The sequence below is a fragment of the Larimichthys crocea genome, chromosome X, assembly GCF_000972845.2.
Source record: "Larimichthys crocea isolate SSNF chromosome X, L_crocea_2.0, whole genome shotgun sequence".
Taxonomy (NCBI): Eukaryota; Metazoa; Chordata; class Actinopteri; family Sciaenidae; genus Larimichthys; species Larimichthys crocea.
The window spans coordinates 37,044,836-37,066,545 of NC_040020.1; the positions used below are offsets into that span (position 1 = coordinate 37,044,836).

At 42.8% G+C, this 21,710-nt stretch overlaps 2 pseudogenes; both read right to left on the reverse strand.

Moving 5' to 3' along the window:
• Positions 1-1,097: 1,097 nt before the first annotated feature.
• LOC113746617 (Ig kappa-b4 chain C region-like) lies at positions 1,098-4,054 on the reverse strand (annotated as a pseudogene).
• Positions 4,055-18,832: 14,778 nt separating this feature from the next.
• Positions 18,833-21,710, reverse strand: LOC104928684 (uncharacterized; annotated as a pseudogene).

Sequence of the window (21,710 nt, forward strand, 5' to 3'; positions counted from 1 at the left end):
CCGGTATGCCAAGATTATCGTCCGTGCCTGCATATATTATTATTTGGAACATTAGTGAGATTAATGCAAATAACAATCCATGTTTTTCAAATTACTTGAATGTTTTTAAGACTGTATTATTCTTCTTCATCATCCAGTTTGACCATATGCCAACTACATTTGGTAACAATACACATGCTTAGTGCATTTAATGGTTCAACCTGTTTTACTAAAGTCTGCCTTGAAGAAGATCATGTTATGGTCATGTTGTTGTTTGTAGCTAGAAAATGATTCTTATTTTAATAAATAATTAAAATAATAAAAAGCATTTCAGAATGAGAATTAAAAAACATGTTGTCATCTGCATAAAGTGATAACTCTTTTTCCTTTCAGATTCATCAGGTTAAAAGTATAACTTGCATGGTTTCCTGGAATGATGAAGCAGAGAGAGAATAAGGCACTGGGAAGTGCACATAAACGTCACATCCTTTAGATTTTTCTTGCAAGTTTGTTCAGAGTCACTGTAACAGGCTGTTAGAAGATGTCAATAAGTTGAGATCCCGATCCACTGACCACAATGAAGATGTTAAGACTAGTTAAGTGTAAAATCAGGGTTGTCTTCCGGTATGGCCAGCAATGGCATAAACCATTGGACATTCAGGGACTTTCCATTTTGGAGTGGGACATTGGGGACTTTCCGTCTGTGTATGTGGAGTAATGCATAAAAGATAAAAATTAGCTAAACTAAAATGTGATCATTGATGATTCTGTGTTTTGAACAATTGTAAAAATGAAATATTGAAATAAATGTAACCATAAGAAAAAAAAGTGTGATTATACTTGTGTTTGTTGATTATAACTTGTGTTTTGATTCTGACTACTGGAGGATTGTGATGAAATCATTGCAACAGCTAGTAGCTAGCTAAAGAAGTATTCATAACTCTAATCATGCTGAGAGGTTGGGCCAGGAGGAGGCAGAAGAAGGAAATCTTAAGAACTATTACCTGGAGAGGAGAGCCGTGCATTTGACCGGTAGGCCGACGTGCTATTTGGGCCGATAAGTCCCAATATATATATATATTTTTAAATATTGGTCTGACCGGCCCATAACCAGTAGATTACACAGCCCAAACACACTGTTGAACAACCACCCCGTTCGCTTTGGTCCCGCCTACAGGCACAAAAAAAAAAAAGGCTGTGCATGACTTTGTTTCCTTACCACCGGCCCTTACACGCTGACTGACAGGGGACCGGCCCAATCAAATCATGAAACACCTCCCCCCTTTGGCTTGGTGCGCCGGTGTGCAGGTGAAACGTTCTCAGTTAGAGATGGAGAGAAAACGTAAAGGTGGCGCAGAAAAACTCCGCGACAAAAAGAAGCTTGCTCTTCAGGCAGATGCTGCGAAGTGTGTTAAAATCACTGATATGTTTGCCACAGCAGGGCCTTCATCAGCTCCCGGCGCTGATGACAGTGGTGCCGGTGGCAGTGGCACTCAACATGTTGTTGAACCTAAGTAAGCTGGACTACTGTCAGAACATGTATGAAATGCAACGACTAGGATAAAGCCACCCAACCCCTTGATGAATATGATAAAATGTCAATCAAATAATTCTGTCTATTGCCCTATGGACAAGTTGGTTAGTTTAATGCAGGTGAAATGAGCATTAGCGTTATTTTGACTGTAAGACATTGTAGGCTACACTGGGTGGATGAGAAAATAAGCCTAGCTTAGTAGCCTACTTTTATGTCTTTCATTCTAAACGAAATAGTCTTTAATGTGAGAAAACTTGTTCACCATTCACCAACAATAACAATAAGTCAGTGGGTAGCATTCTAATTTCTTATTAGACTATTATTGTTTGTGGGGTGAGTACTAGGCTGGCCTATTGGCTAAGCTGCTTTTTTGTCCTGCAAATATAGCAGTTCTTTATGTAGCCTGGATGGTAGGGACAATGTAGGCTACATAACTGATAGAAAATCTCACTTTTAAAAATGACATCATTTTGTCTATGTTATGTGAAGCTGCAGGTATCTGTACATTCCAGTAATTCTAGCCTAGGCACATTTAAAGCCACCACCACTCACCAACAATGTGAGTGAAAAGTGAAGAGTCAGCACTCTCAGTTTCTTTGTTCAACTAGTAGTCCTCGGGTAAGCTCCTATTTAGGTCTGTTTTATGTAGCTAGGTGGCTAAAGACAATGTAAGTTAGCCTGCAATGAAAGAAAATAACATTTTGTATAATGACATAATTTTGTTCATTGCTATGTGAATGCAGCTATGTGTTTGTTTACCAGAGAATCCAATAATTCTGGACCTGACTGCATCTTTATGTATATTTATAAAAATAAAAAAAAGTCACCCCACAGATCTGATCCATCATTTCTCATCACTATTCTTTCTCTTTCTCTTTTCTTCCTCCCTGAAACACATAGGCACACCTAATAGGATGCATGCTGCCTTCAGATTCATTACTGTGATTGAGTGGTGCAGTGTATTAAATAGTACTATTATAGTAGTAGTATAGTGTTAATAAATGACAAGTTTGGAAGTATTTAAGTCATTGCATGCAACACTTGCACAGTTGCACCGAAAAGACTGAAAAGGTGTGTTATCAAATGTTGTGGGCCGGTCTGGTCCAAAATGCCAGGGCCGATTTTTTGTTCCAGTCCGGCCCTGAATATATGTCAAAGAAGGAAGTCAGAATACATGTCACTTTTATAGCATACATGATGAAATCTTATTGTTGTAAATGTTGAAACCATCAACAAGCAAGAAGACGTTAATGTTGAAACATGTCATGAGAGAGAGAGAGAGAGAGAGACGAGAGAGAGAGAGGAGAGGAGCGAGAGAGAGAGAGCGCGAGAGAGAGAGCAGACTGAGCGCAGTAGCAGAGTAAACCAGTATCAGAGTCGCAGTGAGTCAGGTCATTACTGGGAACCTGGTCTCTCCTCAGTGTCGTGTAGGATAGTGAAGTCTGGGAGCCCTGGGTGGCCTCACAGGTCACAGAGTGCCACCTTCATCACTGGTCTGCATCGAGCCTCAGGGTGCTGCTCCAGCGTAGGCCGTCCTTCTCCAGCACCACGGGGCTCCTGCTCTCCTCCCAGCTGATGTGCTGCTGCTGTCCACCTTCCAGGACAGACTCCAGTCTGAGGGGAAGCCTTGTTGGCCAGACACATGAGCGTGGCCTTCCCCTGCTGCAGCTGCTCACTGGAGGGGGGCAGCACCGTCAGGGTGGGGGCGGTATCACCTAGGAGACACACAGTCAGATTAGAGGACAGGGACCACACAGCTGTCAATCAACCAGCAGACACTTGGACTTTTGGACTTTACTGTGTGGAGAGTTGATTTGTTTTAACTGTTTGGAATTCAACTTCCAAACAGTTTAAAACAGAAAATTAAAGGCTGAATTTAAATTTAGTAGAATACAAGTGTTTCCTTTCCTACAGTTCAAGCTGTTCACGTTTCACAAATGAACTGGAAAAAGTCATGAAAAGTTCAGTAAAGTGGCTTTAAGTTCAACTTCAAGGTTAAAGTGATTTCGATCAGTCCAATGGAAATTTAAAGTTACTCAAATGTTCAGACACAAAATTTTAAACATTAACTGATGATACCATAATTAATATTTGAGCAGAGACTTACTTCCAACATTCAGTCTGGTTCCTCCACCAAAAGTCCACCACAGTGATACAAACTCATTGAGCCGCCGTACAAAAACCTCTCACTGTGGAGAGACACGGCTCTCTGACTTTGTCCAACTACAAGTTTCAACTTTCATCTAAAAATCTAAATACATGACTTCTCCTCTGCACCAAGTAATTGTAGTAATTACATTTATTTATTTCAAATACTTTGATTTATTTTAACTAAACTACTGAGAAATACAAATAGAAGTTAAGATGTATAATCACATACTTAATTTTCTAGAGAAAAATACATGTGTGGAAAAGAAAATGTTGATCATAAATAAATCAAATACATCAAAGATGAAACTTACTTCCAACATTCAGTCTGGTTCCTCCACCAAAAGTCCACCACAGTGATACAAACTCATTGAGCTGCCGTACAAAAACCTCTCACTGTGGAGAGACACGGCTCTCTGACTGTGACACAAACAAACTCAACATCAACACTTCCTGTTTTTAAAAGAATGAACTATTTCATATCATATTGATCAAACAGAGACACAACTGTCCAGAATCAGTCACATTTTGACAGATAGAAGTTCACATCTGTCTAAAAGTCAAAGTGGATTTTACATTAAAAGAAACAAGACAGAAGATGTTCTTAAAGAAAATGTATCCACAGTCATCAAACCAAGTCCAGCTTGAAATGATCACTGATTATTAATCAATATAAATAAAGTGATAAAGTGACTGATCCATTGATAAACAGCATGATCAGAGTAATCCAAGTCCCTGTTGGAGTCAGTCAGAGCATTTCCATAGAGAGCCACTTTGCATCAGCAGCACCATGCTCCAGTGCTCTGGGAGAGTTTATAGTCCTGAGAGTTGAACACTGGATGACTGACAGCTGTCCTTCATGACAACAGAAGCCACAGAAATCCTCCTCATCAAAAACATGACTTTGATCTCCGTCCTCATCTGGACTCTCCTCTGCTGCTGCTTCACAGGTAAAGTCCAGAGAATCAAACTCCTCTCCTCTATGAACATCCGTCCCTCTGAAATGAAGCCCACAAAACCATGACGCTGCTTTATGTTTTTGTGTCTGTATCCTCAGAGTCCAGAGGCCAGGTCACAGTGACTCAGCCTGGAGCAGTGAGCTCTGCTGTGGGAGGCTCCGTCACCATCAGCTGTAGGACCAGTCAGAATGTTTTTGTTTATAACAATTACCATGAATTATCCTGGTACCAACAGAGAAATGGAGAAACTCCAAAACAGATTATCTACCGTGCTATTATTCGACAATGAGGGATTCCAGCTCGTTTTACAGGCAGTGGATCAAACTCTGACTTCACTCTGACCATCAGTGGAGTTCAGACTGAAGATGCAGCAGTTTACTACTGTGTGGGTAATATCCGTGTCAACAGTCAACATTTCATCACACAGTGAAAAAGCGTCGTACAAAAACCTCCCTCAGTCAGACTGAACAGAAACTGAACTGACTGCTGCAGCTGGAAGCTACTGCAGAGACTGATACACTTCACTGAGGACACACACACACACACACACACACACACACACAGTAGGAAGTAGTGCGGTAGTGGTGGTTATCACCTCGGTGCAGAGTTTATCGTGGTTATAGCTGGCAAATAATAAAACCTATAAAGCCAACCGAGGGGAATTTTTCACCTGCAACCAGGAGTATGTGATGTTTTTGCCCTGTGAGTGTGTTCTCGTGCATGCTGCATGCTGTTTGTGTGTGAGGTTTCTCTCCACCTAAGAGAAAAGCTCCACTGATGTAAGCTGGTGCTCCTGTCCCTGCGTCAAGCGTGCCCAGGTAGTTAGTAGTATATAGTTGTCTATGTGTGTGTCTTTGCATGTTTCCCATATTTGCATAGAAATGTATGACATTTTACAACATTTAAACTCGGGATGAGCGAGTACAACATTATCTGTATCTGTATCTGTTAACCATATGAATTATCTGTATCCATATCTGTACTCGGAGTGGGCGGGGCCAAATCTGGAAGTTATATTCGCCACATTTTCATTTACAGTTGAATGAGTGATGCTGACTGTGAGCTATGAGAATATAATACTGTATCTGTGTCAGTTGAACATAACGCCATCTAAAAACATTGTGAACTACTTACAGCCTCATACTTAATGTTTCTGAATGTTTTAATAAGAAATATAATATAATATGAAAATGCAAAGTTTTATTTCCTGCATCAAAATTTCAAATGCACAGACAGTAGACTGCCCTCCTCATAGAACAGCTCTCTGATGTGAATGTATTTAGCCTATTTGTAGTCTAAGACAGGCGGGCTTGTGTTTCACTGCTATAATTTAAATGCTCATGGATATACTGACTCAAGAGACTCAAAGGACTTGTAAGATCCAGATCTGTTTAGTGAGTGACTCAGAAAGACTTGTAAGATCCAGATCTGTTTAGTGAGTGACTCAGAAAGATTCAAATCTGTAAAAGGATCCGAGTTTGACATCTCTATTTAATACATGCAATTTGGATTTAAAACTTTGTAATCACATTTGCATTGTTTCTGAATGTTTGTGTTTCTGCCTGTACCTAAACAGTTACTAAAGCATAAACCTAAAATAAATAATAAAACTAAAACAGCACCAGCAAAAGTGAAATATACCACAGCATTTATCATTAATGAAAGCAGGTAAAAAATAAAATAACAATTCTTACCTGAGCAATGGTGTATGCTGCATGGCTCGCCTCACATTTCTTGTGGTGATTCCTTAAAATGTCCAAAAGTTTTTTAAATTAGCGGAGGCCCCCCAGTCCCCTTCTGCTTCTGCAGAAACTCTGTTAACCCTTTCAGTATTCTGCCTTTCTGAAGGTTGACCCTTAAACCTGAATATATTTTCACATAGTTCCAAACAACTAGATCAAGTCAATAAAAAAACAAAGTGTATCCTCAAAAAACCCTCATACACATTTTTGTGTATATTCATAAATATGAATAAAAATATTCAGGATTTTAACCGTTAAATGCCAGATTGAAATTCCCTAAAATCGAAGGTGACAGATGTGAGAATAATAACAAAGCTTATCTTCTTAAAATAAGATTTATCTTGTTATCATGAGAAAACAGAACACACTTGACAGGAGCAAGAGAATATAGATAACGTTGTCATATATCTCTTCTATCAAGGTCACATACAGGCTGAAATAGCTTCAAGTCTTGCTGGTTTGACTGACTGGAGTTAATAAATAAATAAAAAACTTCTTAACTTGAGAAAATGAAGGCAATAGTGGGGTGCATCTTATACACATTGATGGGATTAACAGTGCTATAAAAACCACGTTAATAATGGCTTTTTTCAGTAACGAGTAATTTAATTGATTACTCTTCCCATCATTATAATGCTGTTATCGTTACTGGCAAAAAATGCGGCGCATTACTATGACTGAAGGCAGGCCAACTAGATCTCTAAGCCGAGCGGCAAAGATTTTTCTTGTTCCTCCTTCCTTGGTGAGGGCGGGGGCATGAGACAGTTGCATAAATGATGACGATTGGCTGAGGTTGAGTAAAATTCCACGGTAAACCAATCAGAGGTGGAGTTGGGTGGGCGTTGTTTACACAAATTGTCAGACACACAAAGACGTCACAGGACATTCACATGAGTCAAAGAGAAACTGGAATGGCAAGCCGGAATAGTCCAAATAAAGCCTTCTTTTGTGGCCTGTTAAGGTGCAATAAATATCAAAAGTTCCAAAACATCTATTGTGTTATCTTTATTGATCCACTCTATAAACATAGTAATTATAATATCTACAATAATCCATGACATTTTATTCTATGGTAGTCTTGCTTTCCCACAGCAACGTTAAAATAGTTTAGATTTGTGTACTGTGGATTTCTGTTATGTATTGTATTAAGTGTCCATTTCATTATAATATTCAGATTTATCATAAACAAACATGCACATGTATTTTAAGTTCCATCAAAGAGGGATGGAGGTGGGGTCCAAATTCTTTAACACATTTGAGCGTTTAAAAAATTATGCATAAGTAACGCAATACTTACTTACTTACTTTTATAATTTGTAACTCAGTAACTAACCCCAGTTACTTTCCGGGAGAAGTAACTAGTAACTGTAACTAGTTAGCATTTTTAAAGTAACTTGCCCAACACTGCCCATACAGGGTGCAAAATTTACAAGATTATAAACACGCTGACATACAGTGCCTATCATAAGTATTCACCCCCTTGGATGTTTTACCCTTTTATTGCTTTCATAAATCAATCATGGTCAATAAAAATGATAGGCACTGTACATCTGGTAGAAAATATAATATAATAAAAAAATATAATATAACTTTTGGTTGGTGGAAATGTAATACTTCCTGAAAATCTGTGTGTAAATGTAATTAAGTCAAATTGCTTACCACAGCATGCATTGAGGTATTAAAGGGGTATCTACGTACTTGGATGTATTGTGTAGCTGTGATATTTAGGGGCACTACAAATACCAAAAGGCATTTGAAAGGCTGTGGCTCAGGTCAATGTCAGCACACTTCAATATAAAGAAGATATAGAGAGACAATGAAAACTCAAAAATAGGACAAGTAAATTAGAAAACTGAGTCAAAATAAATAATATAAGATTTCTGGTTAGATGCAAAGATTAATGTCATTCTCATAACTGTACACTAAATACAAAGGCAGCAGGCTGATCAAGTAAAACAAATAAAAAACATGATTGCTGCGATGGCCTCAGTGTTTGTGGACAGAGCCTGGTTAGCTGTTTCACTCTTTTTCCAGCCTATGTTTTTTTTTACACATCTCAGGGATTTCATCATTTAAGTGGTGAGAACTTCTCTTGTTCTTACCTAAATATAGTCATTTGTAAACTGGCACTGGCAACCCGTATAAGGGGCAATATAAAATAAGACAGAATCAGACCAAATCATGCACTGTGGCAAAAATGGAGGTTATGTTTATCATATTTATATATGTGTATTCAATGGGGATAGTGCATTTCAGCTATGGAGGTGGGGGTTGCAGGGTATGCAGCCAAAAGCTTGTCTAGCCTGCAGTCTATACTGCACGATAGTGACGCCAAAAGATTTCCTTTGATTTGTGTTCATTTGTTTTGAAAAATACACGGACAGTCATGGTAAAGACTTAGACAGCGAATGAGAGAGAGGGAGCACCAATAGAGGGGAAGCGAATCAGAGAAATAAAAAGTTATTTACCATTATTTGTTTCATAGCAGTTCAGTTCATCATACATAAAAACAGCCACACCCCGAGAACATGGCCTAAGTGTGGATTGAAGTAGGTAAAGGTAATGTAGGTGACTAATCATCATTATTTGGAGCTGAGTGTGAATGTCACTGGATTAAATATAAAAGGGAACTTGTGTCACTGTGTACCAGCCAACAGAGAACCACATCAACCATCAATCATCATTTGTATGTCCGTACTGTCTGTTTTGTTCCAGGATTGACCCTTTTTCAACCTGATACACTTTGAGCAAAGTGTCAGTGCCCTGCACTGTGAACAGCATGTGTGTGTTTAAGACAGAAAGTCACAGACAGAGGGGGAGAGAAGGTGGACGGCGCAAAAACAATGTTTCTAAGTCATTAATAACTTACCTGGAACAATGTTTTATCACTTGACCCGCCTGCCTGAAGCCATGATATTTTGTAGTGAGTTGCATGCATCCCTTCCACACATGTTTTCTCTCTCTGTGCACATTCCTCCTCTAATAATAATAATAATAAGTTTAATTTATAAAGCACTTTACATTTGAATGAAATCTCAAAGTGCTACAATACACACAAAGTATATGCACACAAGCAACAGAAACAAATAAATCACAGCAAGAGAAATCATGTTGAATACGATGTGGAAAAAAGGAAAGTTTTAAGTCCTTTTTTAAAATTTTCCAGAGTCTGTGGTGATCTGAGTTGATCAGGGAGCGAGTTCCAGAGGCGGGGTGCAGCGGCACAGAAGGCTCTGTCGCCCATGGTGCTTAGCTTGGTCCTCGGGCAGAAGAGTTTGTTAAAGTTTTTGGAGCGGAGGGATCGTGTGGGGGTTTGAGGGATCAGCAGTTCTTTGAGGTAGGTGGGAGCGTTGCCATAGATGCACTGATGGGTGAGAAGAGAGATTTTGTACTTGATTCTAGCGGAGATTGGAAGCCAGTGCAGTGAATGAAGGACGGGGGTGATATGTTCTGATTTTCGGACTCGCATCAGGATCCTAGCAGCGCTGTTCTGGACTAGTTGTAACTGCTGAAGGTGTTTCCTGTGGGTCCCGATGAGGAGTGCGTTACAGTAATCAAGTCTGGAGGAGACAAAGGCGTGGACTAGTTTTTCACAGTCTGGTAGGGTGAGATTTGGCCGGAGTTTGGCAATATTTCTGAGGTGGTAGAAGGAGATCTTACAGAGGTGTTTGATATGAGTTTCAAAGGTGAGGTGGGGGTCAAATCTAACGCCAAGATTGGTTACTGATGAGGAGAGGGGGATGTCATGACCAGAGAGGGTGAGGCTGGTTATGGAAGATGCCTGGATCTGGTTAGGGGTACCCACAATAATAGCCTCTGTTTTAGAACTGTTGAGATGAAGAAAGTTGAGATTCATCCACGTCTTTATCTCCTCCAGACAGGCTGAGAGTAACGGCAGGGCGGCTGATGGTGGTGATGGAGAATTTCGGGAGGGGTGTGTGCCAGTTTTGATGTAGAGCTGTGTGTCGTCTGCATAACAGTGGAAGGAGATTCCATGGTGATTTATAACACGGCCGAGTGGGAGGATGTATAAATTAAAGAGGATAGGGCCCAGGACTGAGCCCTGAGGGACCCCACAGGTAACCGTGTGTGTCTGGGATTTTGCATTGCCAAAAGAGATGTATTCAGTTCTGTCAGTGAGGTAGGAGTGGAACCAGTTTAAAGCAGTGTCATTGAGTCCAATGGAGTGATGTAGCCGGTTGAGGAGTATGGTATGGTCCACAGTGTCAAATGCAGCAGACAGATCGAGGAGGACAAGGAGCGAAGGTGAGCCGGAGTCTGCTGCCATCAGGAGGTCATTTGTGACTCTAACCAAGGCTGTTTCTGTGCTGTGCGCAGATCGGAAACCAGACTGGAATTTTTCAAAGATGTTGTTGTTTTTAAGTTGGTCCTGAAGATTTGCAGCAACTACTTTTTCAAGAGCTTTGGAGAGGAAGGGAAGATTTGAGATAGGTCTGTAGTTTGCAAAATCTTCTGGGTCGAGTGTTGGTTTTTTGAGACGTGGTCTAATTATGGCAGATTTAAGAGCAGCAGGGACAAATCCAGTCTGGAGGGAAAGGTTTATTACTGTGGTTATCAGAGGGCTGATTGCAGAGAGGTTATCTTTAACCAGGGGTGTTGGGAGGGGGTCCAGGGTGCAGGTGGAGGGTTTCATTCTCCGGATGATATTCTCAACCTCGCGGAGGCCGACATAAGGGAAGGAATTTAGGGGATGGGAGATTACAGTTTGTGGTTCAGTGGTCATGGCAGGCAGAGTGGAGGAGCCGGAGAGGCCAGAGCGGATGGAGTCGATTTTATTTTTGAAAAAGACCATGAATTTGTTGCAGTATCCTTCAGTTACTTCTGTCCTTAAGGGAGGCTGTGGATTGAGGAGATGATTGACGGTGGAGAAAAGCTGCTTTGAGTGTCCAGGGTTGTTATTAATAATTTTGGAAAAATGGAGGGAACGCGCCTCCCTAAGCGACTTGGAGTAGGCCTTCTGATGTTCTCGATAAGCCAGCCTATGGATGGTGAGACCAGTAGCTTTGAAACGCCTCTCGAGTACCCGCCCAGCCGTCTTCATTTTGCGTAGCTGGCTATTATACCACGGGGCTGTGCGGGAGAAGGAAACTAGTCTGGTTTTTGTTGGTGCATGGTGGTCAAGGATGTTGCTCAGGGTTTTATTGTAGAAGTCCACAGCGTCACTGGCTGTCGAGAAATTAACTGAGAGGAGATGCTGAAGGTCAAGGAACATGGATGCAGGGTTAATGTTTTTCAGGTTTCTGAAACGGATTTGGTGTTGAGGCCTAGTGAGTGGTGACGGAGATAGCACCTCCATGTAGATGATTTTATGGTCAGAGACACCTAGATCATAGGCCTGTGGTTTACTGAGAGGGACGGAATCAGTGATGACCAAATCAAGGGTGTGACCTTTAGTATGTGTAGGGACATCGACAAGTTGGGTGAGATTAAAACAGTCCAGTAGTTGTAGGAATTCAGCTGCTGAGTGGCAGGAAGGGGAGTCGACGTGAAGATTCATATCTCCGAGTATAATGAGGTTGGCGGAGGTGGTGCAGAATATTGAAAGAAGATTGTACATTTCAGTGATGAAGACGGGGTTTGGTTTGGGCGGTCGATAGATAAGAAGTATTGTCATGTGAAAGGGGGGGTTACACTTAAATGCCAGACATTCAAAGGAGGACAGCTCAGGCAGGGGCAATGAGGATATATACAGGTCACTGCGATGGATAACTGCGAGACCACCGCCTCGGCCAGAGGTGCGGGCTCTCTGGAGGTAGCAGAAACCATTGGGGCAGGTTTCGTTTAACGCGGAGAAAACGTCTGGTTTCTGCCAGGTTTCTGTGAGGCACATGAGGTCTAGGCATTTGTCCTGGATGTGGTCATGAAGTAGGCATGATTTATTGCTAAGAGATTGTACGTTAAACAGTTCAATTTTGAGTTTGTGAGTAGTTCTGTGTCTTGGAAAATGGCGAAGAAGACTGAAGTTTACTCCACGTGGTCTACTCAGTTCAGTAAGTTTATGAGGAGGAGATGGGCGATTTCCAGTAACGGTGTTTATCGTCTGTTGGTCAGTGTGCGGAGTAGACGGTGGTCTACTATCTCTGGTATTCAGTCTTGGGGAGAGAGTGCGTGACTTTATTATGGGCACAGAACTGTCAGTGTAAGAGTATTGGATGGGAGGAGCCACTGAAGGCCAGTAGGGGGGGGTAGTGCTGGGTAACATGGGTTGAGGTGACACTAGAGAGGGACACAGGGGGGCGTGAGATGTACATAGTCATGCATACCTGGCGTATTGTACTGTGTGCAGTATGTTGTCCGTGAGCATGCGGCTTCCCAGCCTGTTAGGATGAAGTCCGTCGTTCCTGTAAAAGGAGGGCCTGTTCCAAAATAGATTGAAGTTATCTATGTAGATAAAACCGTGAATCCTGCAGGCTGCCTGGAGCCAGAAGTGGAGAGAAAGGAGTCTGCTGAAGCGTTCGGTTCCGCGTTGGAACGTGGGTAGAGGGCCACTAATGAAGATGTTTTTTCCTGAGTCTTTTAACATACTGAATAGGTCGTTGAAATGTTCCTTGACCTGTTCCGAATTTCCGTGGGCCACATCATTTGTGCCGACATGAAGAACGGCCCGCTCTACGGAGGATGGGAGTGATTGGAGTAGGTTTGGGAGCATATCCATAATTTTTGATGTTGTGGCTCCTGGAAAACATTTTGTAGTGGCATTGAAGAAACGGATGTTTCTTATTATTGAATCGCCCACTATCAGGGTAGTTGGGGGGAAAAGGGGGGGAGGAGGTGAGGATCGGTGGAGTGGGTTGGTCGGCGGCAGGGTTGCGGACGCAGCCATGGGTGGAGAGCCAGGTGTGCAATTAGGGTGATGCACACAGATGTAGCCAGGTGTTGGACAGCAGCCGGGTCAGAGCTTAGTCTGTGTAGGTGTAGCTCCCCCTGGCGTGACATCATCAAACTTTACCTAATTCTTTTGTCAGCACCAGTGCAGACAAATACCAAACTTGATGGCATACTTAAGTTTTTGCTAACTTAACCCACCTCCCTTTGAATTTTTACCTGTTGCTGTGGGTCTTCTCTCTCCTGTTGGACTCCTCCTTTAACTGCAGACTGGCCCTTAGATCCATGATTCTGATGTCTTCTCCTTGCACCACTTTCTCCTTTGGAAGTCTTATCCCCGTCCCTGTTAGATGGACGTCCATCTCTGTGGCAGGATCTACGCTCTCCCTTGCCTCGCTGTTCACAGTCCCGTTGCCCCCTCAGGACTGCCGGTGTGAATGATGATGGCGATGCTCTCTCTCGCTCAACTCCTCCACCTCCACTGTCGTCCACTGAGCTCTGATGGTGATGCCTCCTGCCTCCCTCTCGGCTGTGGGACCTCTCACTCTTTCCCTCTTTGCCACGGCTGCCGTCGTGGTATTTGGAGCGGCTGTGATGGACGTGGTGGCCCCATCTTTACTGGTTTCACCATTATCATTTGTCTCCTCTCTCACCCTGCCCTGTCTCTGTGGTGGTGGTGACGACGGGGCTGATGAAGCACAAAAGGTGGAAGCATGGTCAGCGGCAGTCTTGGCCTCTTCTGTCATGCAGGGCTTGTGATGATGGTGTTGGCGGCTGCAGCAAGGGACCATCATGAGACTCAACAACAAGCAGCCTGTCAAGGTGGGTCTTCGTATTGGGCCGAATGTGGAAGGGCGTGGACAGGCGGAGGGGCTCCTCAGACTCCAGCTCACAGTAGAGGGCCTCGCAGCTCGCCTGGCTCTGCCTCCTCAGCTGGTTGGCCCTGTGCTCCCACACCGACATCATCTTCATTGACTTCTGCTGCTCCTTACTAAAGGAGGGGCAGAGGAACTAGACAAATCAAAACCATTGAGATTGATATTACCGTATAAAATCTTGTGTAAATCATTTTCTTTAATTCTTTTCTTTAATGTCAGCGCAACAATTTGACACAATAGTTTGTCTTTTTCTGTGTGACACATTCACGTTTTTGACCTTTACACTTCATGGTACATAAAACCAGCAGTATATATCATTGTACATTGTCTCATGATGGCACACATAGTCCCTACATGCTGAGTGGTTTACAGTATGACAAAGGTGCAATGGAGCTTTCAACACAGACAACAACTGGTCTATTTATCACAGTGTACTGTGGAGAGAGCTCATCCATGGATATGCCTGAACAAAGGCCAAGCATGGCCACATTACCATGCATTGACATGCTACTTTTTTCTTTTCTTCTGTAATAGAGTACTTTGAAATGGTTGGATGCGTGCACTTTTGATACTGTATGAACTAAAAAAACAGTGCTCTCTCCCTACACCTCATTCTACATTATATGTTACAATGTCATTTCTTAATGTGGCAGTTCATCACAGAAACAAATCTGTTCATGGATTAGGAACAGAAAATAACTTGATCCCATGTTCTCAACACTCCAGCATCCTGCAGTTGTATTCCTCATACATATATGCACAACATACATACACTCTACATATGTAAAACATCAAGAGCAAGCACACTGCACTACACTCTTTAGGAACTCCTGCTAAGAGGTGGATGGACAACATGGGACTGGGCTCACTGAGTGAACAGAAAAGCCCATAACATGATTTTCACATGTGGTCTTACTTTCAAGAATGTAAATAATGAGAATATGCAACTTTGAAGAGCAGAATGAATGAAGCTAAGCTCACTGCCATTTCTCATCTTTAAACCAAGTTTTTGACAATTGATCAATCTTGAAATTAAAAAGTTAAATGTTATGTGTATGATCCAGCTCTTTAAGAGTAAAGATCTACAGTATATTGTTTCTCAAACATTCTTGTTTGCCACTCTGTTTCTGACGCCAAGGTTAATCTCCACCAAGATTATTACTGTCTCCAGAGCAGCACTCTTAAAAATAAATGCATAATACACATATTGTTGCAGAACACAGAACAGTATCTTTGATTCTTTAAGAATGCTAAAGGAAAGTTTCTGAAACAAGAATAAAACAGCACATATTCAATCCCAGCATGATCTACCAAGTTAAATAACTGGACAAATAAATACAGGACCAGTCAAAAGTCTGGACACACCTCCTCATCCAGTTTTTTTTCTTTATTTCTGTTATTTTTTGCACTGTAGATGAACACATCAAAACTCTGAAATAACACATATGAAATGATGCGGTAAACAAAAAAACGTGACCTAAACCTAGCTGAAATTGTTTGGCATAAATCGGACTGCAGAGTGAAAGAAAAACAGCCAACAAGTGATGGAGAACCTTCAAGACTGTTGGAAAAGTATTCCAGGTGACCTCATGACGCTGACTCAGAGAGGAGTGTGCAAAGCTGTCTTTAAGCAAGATGAAGAAGAAGAATCTAAAATATAAAACATACTTAAGCTTCATTCCACACATGTTATTTCAGAGTTTTGATGTCGTCAGTGTTCATCTACAATGTAGAAAATAATAAAAATAAAGAAAAAAGCATTGAATGAGAAGGCATATTCAAACTTTTAAGTAGTACTGTAAGTCAGTCCATAATCAGCCTTGTGAACAGATACATTTACATCATACATGCAGTATGTGTGTGATTTTAGTGCCCCGTGTGGTTGTATGTCAAATATATAATGGGAAATCATGAACATACTGGCTATTTAAGACAGTCTAAAACATCTATCAATTCACATTTTGTCTGTTAACGTACTGACCGCATAGATCTGAAGCAGAGGTCACCTGCCAGGGATCTGCCTCGTGAAGAAAACAAGTAGAAGAACAGAATGTGCGTGGGTGAGGAGATTAATACTGACTTTCACTGTGACATTGACTCTGTGAGGGAACAATATGCTGTGCTTTAACAACAGGTTGTCATCATCATCACATTTCAGAACTACAGAGACCATGCATGGCGGCATTAATGAATTCTGACGAGGTTCATCTGGGTTATAAACAGAATTAGCTACAGTCATGGACTTCTTCATGTGTGTATAATTATACTTCATTACTGAACTACTATGCATAGCTGTTTGATGATTTTTGGCTTTGCAGATAGTAAAGCCAAAAACAAAACAAACCTCTGCTCTCCCTCTTCAAGGATTATACCGTTAAAGTTAGCTCTGTTCAACTCCAAGTAACCTTTTTACTTACATTTTCATAGGATAGAGGTTCTGTCTACTGCAAAGAAGAAAAAATGTTTCAAGTGTTTTAAATATACTGTAACAATCATCACATACTGTTTTGGTGTAGTACAAACTTGATTAATACATTACACACACTTAAAGTCATCTCAGAATCAACTTCAACTCCAATCATGGTGCTCATTACAAACTGATTATGTTAAACCAGGGGTGTCCAAATTACGGCCCGGGGCCAATCACGGCCTGCGGTCAGATTTCATGCGGCCCAAAGGTTGGTTTTTATAATATATTATTTATAGCCGGTTACAATTGTCAGACACTGTATGGCAGGAAGATTTGGCTTTTGGTTGACATAATGAAGCATCTGAACCTCTAAGGACATAACAGCTGGTGTTATGTATCTGTAGATGTGACACAAAATATGACTTTGTGAATGATTTTGTTAAAGACAAAAGAAAGAGTGATAGTTTTAAACTTAAATGTTAACAGACTGCATTACTCATAATAAGTCATGTTTAAAATGAACATGAGGTTCAGATTTGTATCAACTTCATGCAAGTTAATTCCAAAACAAGATTGTATTCCATACAATTTATTGTGTTCTAACTCCAGTTGTGAAAGAAAGGAAGAATTTCAGATTAGTTCACACCTGATTGGCTTAGATTTGGTTATATTGTCAATAAATAAATAAATAAATAAATAAAATATTAAATATCAAATTTTATTTTTTTATTTAAAATAAATAAAAAAAGAGATAATTGTGACAATGAAAACAAAATTGTTAGAGAATATTTGTATGGAACTTTTATTGGTAATTGTTTCATTTTTAAATGGCCCCTGGACATCTTTACATTGTCATATCTGGTCCTCTTTTGGACACAAGTTTGGGCACCCCTGTGTTAAACCATACCATAATTGTGCAGTGTGTGCTCAAATTATAATAGTAATAACCGTAGTAGTGAAGTCTTAACTCCCTTATAACTGTTTATCACTGACTTCAAACCATATATGTCAAGCTAAAAAATCAAACTGGCACTATTTAAAGCACACTTTGTTTACGCTACTACATAAATGCCTAAATTTGATGTTACACTCCGATTGGGCAAACTAGAAACACTAGAGGCACATAGGAAAGCAACTTTGTCCCTGCCTCTGAAGTGTCACAGACATCTTCAATAAATGCTTGTAAAAATAATGATTGACCTCACAGCAGTTTGAAAGCCATGGACTTCTGAGTTCATGGAAGAATACCAGAAAAACACTTAATCCAGTTCACTTGCAGAACTGAGTGGATCTTGTGTTAAGATGAGTTTGTTTTCCCTGAGCAGCTGAGGGTGGGTAATGGCCTCACCCAAAACTTTGATTTATTGGTTAAAAGTTAAAGCAAAAATGCAATAACCAAATGCATACAAAACTTACTGACTTCACAAAAGTAGTTCACTGCGTGCGAGATGAACATGAATTTTTGCTGTGGAGAGTTTCTGTAGAATCAGTCAGTCACTGACTGACACCCAAGACTGGAAGGTAAATATGAACAAAGCAATGGCTTTGCACAGGAATGAGGTTTTTGTTCTCAATAAACCTGCCTCCAGCCCAAAACAGATGATGCAGTATGCGCCACAGGAAGGTGGTCAACAAAAAACAGAAACAAAGGCAGACTACAACACTGAAGAATTCCCATAGAAGAACCATGTTCAGAGAAAACTTATTTATTTATAAATCAATAAACTATTGAAGGATGTGATGCATTCTTTTCAGATAACCTGATACCTGATCCTTGTCCTACTAATGGGAACCTTGCCCCTTTCTGTGTTTTTATGTTTAATTTATTGTATTTTTATTGTATTAAAATATACTGGACTGCTACGACGACCTGCTTTCCCTTCGGGGATTGATAAAGTCATCCATCAATCTGGTTGGAGTGTGACCAATGTTTGTTTGTTGGTTCACCAGAGATGTGCCATAGTAGTCCAGCTATCCGACACACAGGAGGGATTGTTTAATGCTAAAGATTCATATCCACACATCACTGTGGTCGTTACTCGTGGCTATGAGCTGTAACACCTTGGACATGGTGGCTCAGTGCCATGCCTTGAGAGAAGTTACCCTAGCTTCTCAACACTGAACAGTAACACACTTAGGTGAGGAACTGTACATGTTATCTTTAATTGAACAAGTTTAGTTATCACCGCCTACATTTGCCACCTTTTTCCACTCAGTATGGACCTCCTTCTGAGCTGTGTAAGGTTCTTTAGTTATAAGAAACATCTTGGTGGTGCAGCTTGGACACATCCTCAGTGAAGAACCCAGGGTCACAGGGTGTTTCGGGTCTTAGATCATCAGACAACCTCACCTGGGCGACCCAGCCGGGGCTGATCAGACCCCGGCTTGTGTCCAAGCAGCGCACTAAACCATGTCTCGCCTCTTTTTATCCACAGCCACGTAGAGGCTTTCTCGGCTGCCTCACTGATTTGTTTCGGGTAGCTTTCCTCTCTTGCGCCCCCCTGATTCCAAGGAGCCTGAGTGTTCGGTGCAGGCTCTGTCCTGGGAATCCCCTGCAGCCAACCTCGATGGGCTCACAGCGGGCCCTCCACCCATTAAGCCTGCAGTCCTCCACCAGATCCAGATATTTTGCCTTGTTTCTCTCGTAAACTGCCTCAATCCGGTCTTCCCAGGGGACTGTTAGTTCCAGTAGCACCACTTGCTTCAAACTCTCCGATGTTAAGACCATATCTGGCCTGAGTGTTGTGCTGGTGATGTGCTCTGGAAACTTCAATTGCCTCCCCAGGTCCACCTTCAGCTGCCAGTCGCCTGCAGGGACCTTTAGCTGCGACTGAGGTTTCTCACCCGCCCTGACAAAAGCGATGTTTGGCTTTGCTGGGGGCTGGTGCTTGCTTTGCTGAATTCCGGCACAGATGGTGTCAGCTACTGCCTGCCTTCAGCACCTGGTCATGGCGCCATCGGTACCTCCCCTCTCCCAGTGCTTTCGGGCAGCAGCTCAGGATGTGTTCCAACAATCTTTTTGCAGGGCACAGTGGACATGATGGTGTTTTTTGCCAGACCCCAGCAATGCAGGTTTGATGGACTCAGGAGGTCATACACTGACTGGATCAGGAACTTGAGTCTTGCTGGCTCTGACCTCCAAAGTTCTGACCAGGCGATCTTCCGAGTCAGTGCAATTGGTCCACGCTCCTGTTGGTGCATGGCCACAGTCTTGCTGCGCCGCTCCTCCTCCACCTCTGCTCGGACCTCCCCCTGGATCATCTGCCGTTTATCCCTCCCCTGGGCGTGGTGTTTTATGGCAGCCGAGTCCCGCTCGACCAACCGCTACCGAGCCTACTAGCACACCATGCCGCAACCTTGCTTCTGCCAGCTGGACTGCCTCCTGCGCTCGCCACTTTCTTCCAGTCCTGACCTCTATGCCTGCAGAGGAGACTCTGGTGTCGGATGAGTCTCTGTACAGTAACACCTCCCTGGCTCTTGCTACTTTGAACTCCTCTGTCAGGCCTGAGAATGGGAGCTGTAGTTTGTTGGTGTGCCCATACAGGGCGATGCAGCTCAGGCTCTTTGGTAGGCCTAGCCACCTGCGCAGGAACTGGTTGATGTTTCCCTCCAAGGCCTCCACCGTTGTTACTGGGACCTGGCAGCCTTGGCAGGATGCCGTGCTGATATATCCAGGCTTTAAACTGGGAGGCCTGACCTGTCCACCGCAGCAAGCCAGGTCTTAAGCTCTGTGTGCATAGCTTTAATCGCTGCTGTGTCTCTCAGAGTGGCATCGAAGATCTTCCCCAAGCTCTTCACCGGCTTCTCTGTCAGGGATGGGATTTGAAGACCGTTCATGTGGAAGCGGAACTTGTCCTCCACTTTCCCCTTCCTCAGCACAAGGGACCTGCACTTGGCTGGCTTGAATGTCATTTCCACCCACGATGTTAGTCTTTCCAGACCTTTAAGGAGCCAGCGGCACCCTGGTACTGATGTCGCTGTGACTGTTAGGTCATCCATAAAGGCTCTGATTGGCGGTTGGCGAATGCCAGATCTAGAGAGAGGTCCTCTGCATTCCACTTCTGCCGCCTTGACAAGCATGGTCATCGCTAGAGCAAACAGCGTCACTGATATGGTGCAACCGGTGACGATGCCTTTTTCTAGGCGATGCCATGCCGAAGTTATTGATCCCGATGTGAATCTCATACTGAAACTGTTATAATAGCCCTGTATGAGATCTGTGATCTTCTGCGGAACATGGTGGGTGGTCAGGGCCTTAGTCACCAGCTTGTGGGGAATTGATCCGTAGGCGTTTGCCAGGTCGAGCCAGATGAGTGACAAATCTCCTCAATTTTCTCTTGCCTCTCGGATCAGCTGGGTAACCACTCCAGTATGTTCAACACAGCCTGGCACGCCTGGAACTCCCCCCTTCTGCACGCTGGTGTCAATGTAGGAATTCTTCAGGAGGAAATCGGTCATGCGGTTGGCAAGAATCTTGAAAAAGATCTTGCCCTCTACGCTGAGCAGTGAGATGGTTCCGAACTGCGAGATGTCACTTGCGTTTTCCTCCTTCGGTATCAAGACACCTTCGGCATGCTTCCACTGCTTGGCTACCCTGCCTCTTCGCCATACTACCCTGATGATCCTCCACAGCCTCTGCAGCAGTCTCGGGCAGTGCTTGTATACTTTGTACTGCACCCCACTCGGCCCTGGTGCTGCGCTGGTCCGTGCAGCCCTGACTGTGTACCTGACTTCTGCCAGCGTTGGCTCTTTGGTGTTAAATTGGCTGGTGGGTAGAGGTGGTATAATTAGCTCTTTGCAAGGGCCAAGGTCTTCCTCCCTATGCCTGTCACTGTAGGTTTTAGAGAGATGGCGGTTGATGTTGTCTTCTGGGCACATAAGGGTCCCACTCTGCTTCTGCCCTAGCAACCTCCTTGTGAACCCAAAAGGGTTAGCTATGAAGGCAGTGCGCTTGTGGGCCCTTTCTCTACCCTTCCTCCTGTGCCATTTAGCGCGACGTAGGGAGATGAGCTTCTTCCTGAGGATGTCTCGGGGCTCAGCCAGGGCGAGCCTCTCTTCCTTGCTCGCCTTTTTGAATTGATGTTTCAGGGTCTTCAGGTCTTTCCTGAGTGCAGTGATCTTGTTCTCTCTCCGGTTAGGTCTAGCTATGGTCTTGGCCTTTGGCTGTTTGATGCCAAATCGCTCAGCACCGATGCAGATGATAAAGGTACACAT